The sequence below is a fragment of the Notothenia rossii genome (genome assembly GCF_949606895.1).
Source record: "Notothenia rossii genome assembly, chromosome: 5".
Taxonomy (NCBI): domain Eukaryota; kingdom Metazoa; phylum Chordata; class Actinopteri; order Perciformes; family Nototheniidae; genus Notothenia; species Notothenia rossii.
In genome coordinates this window covers 61,014,052-61,022,163 of record NC_136903.1, presented here as the reverse complement: position 1 = coordinate 61,022,163, position 8,112 = coordinate 61,014,052, and the positions used below count along the sequence as shown (strand labels likewise).

The 8,112-nt window shown below is 39.4% G+C and overlaps 1 long non-coding RNA gene across 1 annotated transcript; it reads right to left on the bottom strand.

Moving 5' to 3' along the window:
• Positions 1-3,747: 3,747 nt before the first annotated feature.
• Positions 3,748-6,247, bottom strand: LOC307041148. Its single transcript, XR_013808710.1, has 2 exons — positions 4,755-6,247; positions 3,748-4,475 (listed from the first exon to the last, which is right to left on the bottom strand). It is a non-coding gene; the product is annotated as an uncharacterized lncRNA (long non-coding RNA).
• Between the last annotated feature and the right edge of the window lie 1,865 nt (positions 6,248-8,112).

Here is an 8,112-nt window from a genome sequence, read left to right as displayed (position 1 = left end):
CAATCAGAACTGCAGGTTACGTGTTGGGAGGGATTTGCAATAACAAAGGGCCAATCACAGCGGGTCAGAGGAGAAGGAGGCGGGGGAAACTTCCAGAGCGGAAAAAAATAAAAAGACTTCCAAGGACACTGTGCTGTCATGATGTATGGAATGCCAATCGTGACACAATAATAAAGAAAAAGAAGATTGAGCTTTGGAAAAATTAAATGACCAATTCAGAACTGGCACATCACAGTCGCATTTTTTAAATTAATTTTGTTATGGATAAAATATATGTATGTTTGCACACAGATATTGATAAATTGATATTCTAAATAGTAGGTCAGAGATTGATGTCCCCGGAAAGGCCCTGATTACTGGACTGTGGTATAGGCAGTAGGAGAGCAGGAGAAAGAGAGAGAGAGTGCACTGGTTACAGGAATTGTTGTTAGCATCTGGTGCTGCTAGGTAGCTGCGCTAACAGATACATTATAAGAAGCTTTTTCTACAGGAAGGTGGACATAGAGCTCTCTCCTTTCAGACTGAGAGACTCTGATAACTACAGCTCAGTGAGGTAAAGGACTGAGTGTTTAGATAGTTACATTTAGTCTAAGTTATCTCAGTGGATCTCAAACCTTTTGGTCACCATTAAAGTAAACAAGTATTTCCAAGGGACACGTCTATCTATTTAATATAGTTGTAAAAAATCTGACGTGAAATCATTCCAATTCATACTATAGGACAGTTAAAAAAAATCAGTTGAAAAGGGGACTGATTAGTCAAATATGTATGACTAAAAATAAAAATGTATAGGTAACATATACGGGGGGAGGCTTTAAGACCGGTTGTAGAGGACCTGCACGCTCACCAATATAAATGAACAACACAAATAAAATAAACCAGATTGAAGCATTTTACATTAAAATGTTTGTCTTTTTAAATCTCCAGCTAAAGACTTGCCTAGGGCAGCAAATTCATGGGTACCACGTGATATCACTGTGTTCTAGCGCCGCCATTTTTGTGTCCAGTCACAGCAAGTCATTACAACAACAGAGAACACGGAGGAAGCAGCAGACGAAGATACATCATGAATAATAAAGTTTGTGTATATGCCTGGGAGTTGTTGTGCTGTGGGCTGTGACGGTCGCCAGAGGAACCCCGGACTGCAGTTTGTATCGATCCCCAAAGACTTAGACCAGGGGTGCCCAACCTTGTCGATCGTGAGTTGTGTCTAAAAATAGAACAACAATATTCTGTTTTATCTTTAATGTCCTGTAACCTAATCTTCCTGTGCCAAAATAATGCACTTGAACGCATCAAAGTTTTGTGATTGGCCGGCGTGACCCCATGTGTCGGGGCGCGGCTGGTGGGAAATGGGCACTAGTTCGCTAACATTGTGGGTGTCAACAGGAGTGGCAGTCCGTACACACAAGACCGCAATTATGGCAGAAGCAAAAAAGCCCAAAATATATAATTTTCACTCCGAGGATGATTATTTTTTTATCTATTCCAATTCAAAGTCCATCTGTCTCATTTGCAATGTGAGTGTGGCTTTATCGAAGAAGGGTAATTTAGGAGCGGCATTTCAAAACAGTGCACAAATGCTTCGAGACGGAATTCCCTTCTAATTCTGCCCTACGCTCCCAAAAGGGGAGGGACCTGAAAGGACAGCTAAATGCACAGCAGCCCATTTTCACCAGGCCCAACAACAAGAGCAAGGCTGCTACCATAGCATCTCATCGTGTCGTTCTTGAGAAACACATGAAGTCTTTCAAAGACGGCGAAGTTGTGAAGGAAGAATTCCTGGAGGCTGCCGATGCGCTTTTGGGGGACAGTAAAAATAATAGTAGCATTTCAACAGGTTTTTGATATAATAAAAACTCAAGTTAGATACCGTTATTAATCAGCTGTAAGTTTTAGTTTGTTTGAACTTATTCATTATAATTATTGTACAAAATGGTATAAGAATGCAAACATTAAGATCTGTTCTGTTTAAATTGATTATAGTCTCAATTCAGGTTAAGAAACTAGTGTTGCTTGCATCCTATTTTAAACGCATTTGTTTTTATACTCTACTAAAATGCAACAACAAAAAGTGTTTGATTCTGTTAATTTTGTCTTTTTTATTGCACTTTGGCAGCAGATTCCTGTGTAGCTTCAGATCTGAGTTGTCTTATTAGTAAGCCTAATTTATACTTTTGTAGCAACACTATTTTTATATAATGGCAAAGAAAGGGTTCAGAGTCTTTTCTTTTTTTCCTGTGTCATATGTGGCAGCACTGTTCAATGTTTCTTGAAAACATTACCCACTGTAGTATGTGACGTGTGGATAAACTCCAACTCTGTATCAACAACACTGTTGTGACTTCAGTTAAATACTTGTATGTGTGTAGATTAGAAAGAGGTAAGATAAAGGATCTGCAGTATTTTATGAAGTATTAATCGTACAAAGCTCAGTTTTATACAAGTAGAAGTGTGTATTTACCCGGTAGTAGGCTGTCAGTAATGGCTATGCCTCTCTATTTGGACTGGTAGATCTCGGCAGACTGGCAACTTTAAAAGTAGCTCTCGGTTCAAAAAAGGTTGGGCACCCCTGACTTAGACCCATAAGGCGCGTTCACACCGCAGTACTTTTCCCACTTTAGTTCTGATATAGTTCCAAAATGTCGCGTTCACACCAAAAAGAGCCGGAACTAAAATGAGTTCATCAGGACCTTTTTTACCCCCTTTTCCGTCCCTGCTAGAGAGCACGGACTTTCGTGGGAGAAAAAGGGTCCTATGTCTGATTGGCTGGGCGGAATGCAAACCACGCACCGTAAAACTCCCAAAAGGTTTTGTGAAGCCGCCATTTTATTATCCTCGCATTAGCATTATTAGCATTAGCATTAGCCCAGCGCAGAAACACAGAGAGACTAACTTATTCCAACACAAAAGAAAACATGGGAGCGGTGGAGTGAGGAGGAGGTGTGAGCGTTCTGGCGATTTACTCGGAAGGCTTCAGTAGAAGCAGCTGGGAGTCCCAGCAGCTCCGGGGACTTCCGGCCGGGGACTTGGGGTAGCAGTATACGGCGTGAAGTTGTTTGCGGCCTGCCAGTAAACCCAAAGCAGAAGAAGAAGAAGTGACGTCAGCGGCTCATTTGCCTAATCCTTCCCCCAGGAACTGATTCCGGTGTGAACGCGAACTAAAGAGTTCTGATGAACTAAGTTCTCATGAACCTTTGTGGGAAAAGTACTGCGGTGTGAAAGCGCCTATAGACTGTATATATAAATGGACGTAGGGTCCGTGACGTCACCCATAGGATTCTGCAGAGTTGCAGAGAAGCCCTTATAAGGCGGAGTCGGCCACTAACGGCTCGACAGTGACGTCAGAGTTCAACTCCCGCCTTCTCCAAATAAGGGCAAAGAGGCGGAGCCGAGGCGGGACCTGCTGCCACCGAGCTGAAAGTTCCAGAGCTAGCTGAAGCTATTAAGCTAAGCTAACATGCTCCCCATCTGCACACTGCCATGGCATTTTACATTTCTAAGGTAAGCGGACATGAAACTATTCAGCAAAACTATAAATAATAATCTAAGTTATTGAGTTTTTAGCATAATACTTCAGAATCTTAAAATCCCTTAACGTTTGTATGCAATTGTACTAAATTCAACACTGGAATCAAGCAAATATTGTTGGAGATTTGGAGGATGTTGAAAACCAACCTCGTCTCCGCGTGTCGTTTGCTAAACTGGGTAAATTCGTTAAAAAGGAGGGATTAAGAAACACCAGAATGCAAGTGAAACAATAATCCGGCTTTAATGATACAAGGTAACAATACAAATACATCACCCAATCTCCTAATCACGAAGCACTCTGCAGAGTACTCCGGGCTCAGGTTCTACCCCCCGTGTGAGACAGGTCTCAGGAACGGCCGGTGAAAAACAAGAGCGCGAACCAAAGGAAAACACAGGCTTTCATACTAAAACACAGGAGGAGGTGTGTACGTGCTTTCCCCCAGAGGTCATCTTATTGGCAGAGACCAACACATGGCCTGTCGCACCCAATCAGTGCGACACAGCAGCTTGTAGCCAGCACACACACATCTCCTTTATGGCCCTTTGTCCCTGAGTCCATCTTCCCGCCTCCTGACTGCCACACACAAGTTAAAAGTATGTTTTAAGATATAGTTGTTATAGTTGGCTAAATATACGTAATACATGTTAATTACTTTCATATCAATAACAACGAGGAACACATTACCTATGCTCTTAAGCAGTATTAGAGATGCTTTTCAAATAGTCAAACTTCTCACAGGCTTACCTATAGCCCCTCCATTTGTTTGAGCTATTGTTCACATCTTTACTTCAAATAAAAGGTTTCACATTGTATATTTCCAGCTTCCTTTACACATACTGCTATTATTAACACAAAGTAACTAACCACACACCTCTATTGAAAACAAGTCGATTCCCCTGACAATTGACCTGCTGAACCTCTTCGGAATGTGTCCCTCCCCCACCTCTCTCGTCCCTGTCATAAAAACTGCTTCCATTTCATATAGAGTAATAAAAGATGTTTAAGCTAATTTCTCCACAATGTTTGTAGCCATTTAGTACCCACACATGAAAGAATAAGAACAGAGGTATAGTTGAAAAGTAATCATGTAGCAGATCTATTTACTGCAATGAAAACACACACACACACATCTGCTTCAAGCCTGTGTAAGCACCCCCTTCTTTTACGAGGGGAACATTCCAGCGTCTGGCCCTATTCCCAAATAAGGGTGTCCCCTTCTCACCTCTCTCTCTATACACAAGGACTTCACCTCAATATATTGGGGGAGGAAAAAGATACTTTGTCCCTTCAAATTTAACACACATGAATATATATAAGGTGACATTAAAATGAATATACCAGATTTAACTTTCCTGCCATAACACGCTACTTTAATCCTTCAAATAATTCAAATAATCCTTCAATATTAATATGTTTGCATGACATTAGTTATTTATATTTTGATACCACTTAATTATACGTTTAATACATTTAAGTCAAGCTAAGGTACATGTGATGGTAGCTTGTTAGTGTTCTTACCTGTGAGGCCTCCTCCAAACAGCATAATAACCAGACTGTATCATTAAAACTAAGTACCAGTTCTAGATCCTTGACAAACAATTCAAAAACAACATGTATTTAAAGACCAATCTTTATTTGAATGTGCCTCTTAACCTGATATATTAGTTATACAGTAATAGTATTGACAATCTAAAAAAATTGAGCAACTCAACAGTCAACTTTATGTTTCTTATTGTCTAAAGCACATATTCAGTGTGCACGGATTGAGACAGCGTGGTGTCCAGAAAAATGCAGAGACTTCAGGGAGAAACCTCCGTGTGATGGACGTCCTGTCTGTTGGTTTGGAGAGGACTGAGGGTCTTTCCTCTGCGAGGAGGTCCAGGTCTGATGGAGGAGCCCATGCTGGGCAATGGGCAAAGCTGATACCAACTGCACAGGCCTGTCACTTTATTTGACTAAATGTGTTTACTTATACATTTAATTGGTTTACACCTTCTGTCCATATGTGCTTTTTATTTAAAACATGTTTGATTAACTTTTGGTTCACATTTAAATAAATTGTATTTGTATTTGCACTCCTTTTGTCCATTATTCTTACTGAAAATGTTAGATTACACATTCACATCTGACTGAAGATTGGCCCCACTTATTTGTGACGTTGCAAACTCTGCGGTACAAGGCAAAAGTGATGTGAAGCTCATAAAGCGAGGCAAATAGAAATAATTAGCTGATGGAGTGTAGATGTGGAAATAGGTGCATTCGATCAGCTGACTGTTTTTACAATAAAAGTAGTTTCTTAGTGTACTGGTCTTAAAATCTCATAGCATCAGCTTTTAATTTTCCTCTTGGATGTTCTTCTTGACCCACAGAGAAGGAGAAAATGTTGTGTCTTTCAGGCATGTCCTTTCCTAACAAAGATTACAGGAAACATAAAACATATTATTGCAGAACAAGTGTGTTATTTATGAAAGCGGTGTGTTTGTGTGTTTAGGGGCTGTAGATATAATTATTTTGTAATTGTAATGTTTTTTTTTTATTTCAACAGTGAGCTACAAAGACAATCAGATTATGAATGAACAGTATGAAGTTCATCAACATTGAAATATATGTTATTATCAAAATAAAATGTAACTGTTATCAAAATGTACTGCAACTGTAGAAGCTTGCTCTGTTGTCTCACTGAAAGAATAACTTTTACCACTTTTTTAAACAATATTCAGAGATATATAGTAGCAGTTCTCACTATGTGTTAAATATCTTTGCCTTTAATACATTACATTAGAAAGCTGACAAAATCATATTGCTTGTTAACATCTAAATGTAACTTTTTGCACAGAAAAAATCCCTCAACTTCACTGGTGTGTAGGTGATCTAGTATTGTTTAATGGAATGTATATCAGTGTATTAAAGTCAATACTTCATTCATTTAAACCAATATCTTTCTTGATTCTTTGTACAGTATAAAAAAAAGAGTATTTGTACCTGAGCTGAAGTTCACTGCTGTGAGGAGTCCAGTTCTGTCTCTCACTCTCTGGTCCAGCCTGTCTTCATCACCTGGACACCTTAAACAAACAGATATATAGTACCATGTGTACAAACAATATAACTGATTCTCTTCTGTTGAACATGTTGGATTGTGTATTGTCCGAGTCAGGGTCCTTTTTATTTTACTGTAACTTTGGAAGTTGTGTTACCAATGCTTACTGTTTATTTGATACCCATTTGGTAATGCAATTAATAAAAACAACAAGGTTTGGGTTCGTTCTTCAGATGACTGTGATGTTAACGTGTAAGCTCAATAATGAACTCCAGCTCAACCAACCATATTGTAATATCTAAGTAATAATCTTGAAATTTGACATTCATAATTGTAATATACACACATCTTATTGTGATGTTGATTTCACATACACTACTACTTCGACATTAGCTTGTCTACATACTTGAGCATAGCCAATTTAAATTAACCTTAGCGATGCATACAGTTCCTACCTACATAATAAAATATCTCTCTAAGTTACAAGGATGACCTTATTTTATCAACCTCAAACAGAAGCTGTTTGTTCAAGAGTATTATCCCACTTTACGCTTAACACTTCTCTATTTTGTTTTAACCGTTATATATACAGTGAAGTATTATTTGAATTATTTGAAGTATTAAAGTAACGTGTTATGGCAGGAAAGTTCAATCTGGTATATTCATTTTAATGTCACCTTATATATTCGTGGGTGTTAAATTTGAAAGTATGTTTTTACTGTTTAAATAATAGAGAGGCTTTTCATATATTCCTGAAACAATGTCCCACTACTTAGTAATAATAAATTAAAGCAATAGTCTTTTCTTCCACTTTTCATGTGTAGTCAAAAGGGTGGTTTTATGACCTTTGACATCTGCTTTGCAGTTCCCAGCAAGGAAGGGGCCCTGAGTCTCTAGCTTCCTCTGCTAATTGCTAAAACCCGTATTGATTAGCCCAAAGGGAGATGTGCCTCAGATACAAGGCAGTTCAAGTCTTGTAGAATTAATGTTTATCTCCTACACATCCTGCAGGCCTTGAGACTTGGGTCACCCAGCAGTAAATGAGATAAAGGTCCTTTTGAGCTTATCAATAAAATGTATTCATTCCTAGTAAGTTGACTTTGGGGTGAAGGGAAGTTCAGGGAAGCCATTAAGCGATAAGAACAATTAACTTCTGTTAAAGATACATGATAGGATGTGTGTGTTGAAGATGTTTAGGGGGAATGAGTATGTGTCCTGTCAAAGAGTCCTCTGTCATGACTCCGAATCATTGATTGGGGGATCTGCCTAAGGGCAGAGGGACAGAAACACACACACACGCGCACAGAAGCAACATGGAATCAACAACTGTGGACTTACTACTTGGGGTCCCGCCCAGAAGTGAAACCGACCAATGGAACACTGCCAACTCACTGTCTAGCTCGCTCAGAAGGGAACTCTGTGTATAAATGTTGTGATCATTTTGAAGATCGGGGCTCTTGTTTTTGACTGGCCGTTCCTGAGACGTGTCTCACACGGTGGTAGAACCTGAGCCCGGAGTACTCTGCAGAGTGCTTCGTGATTA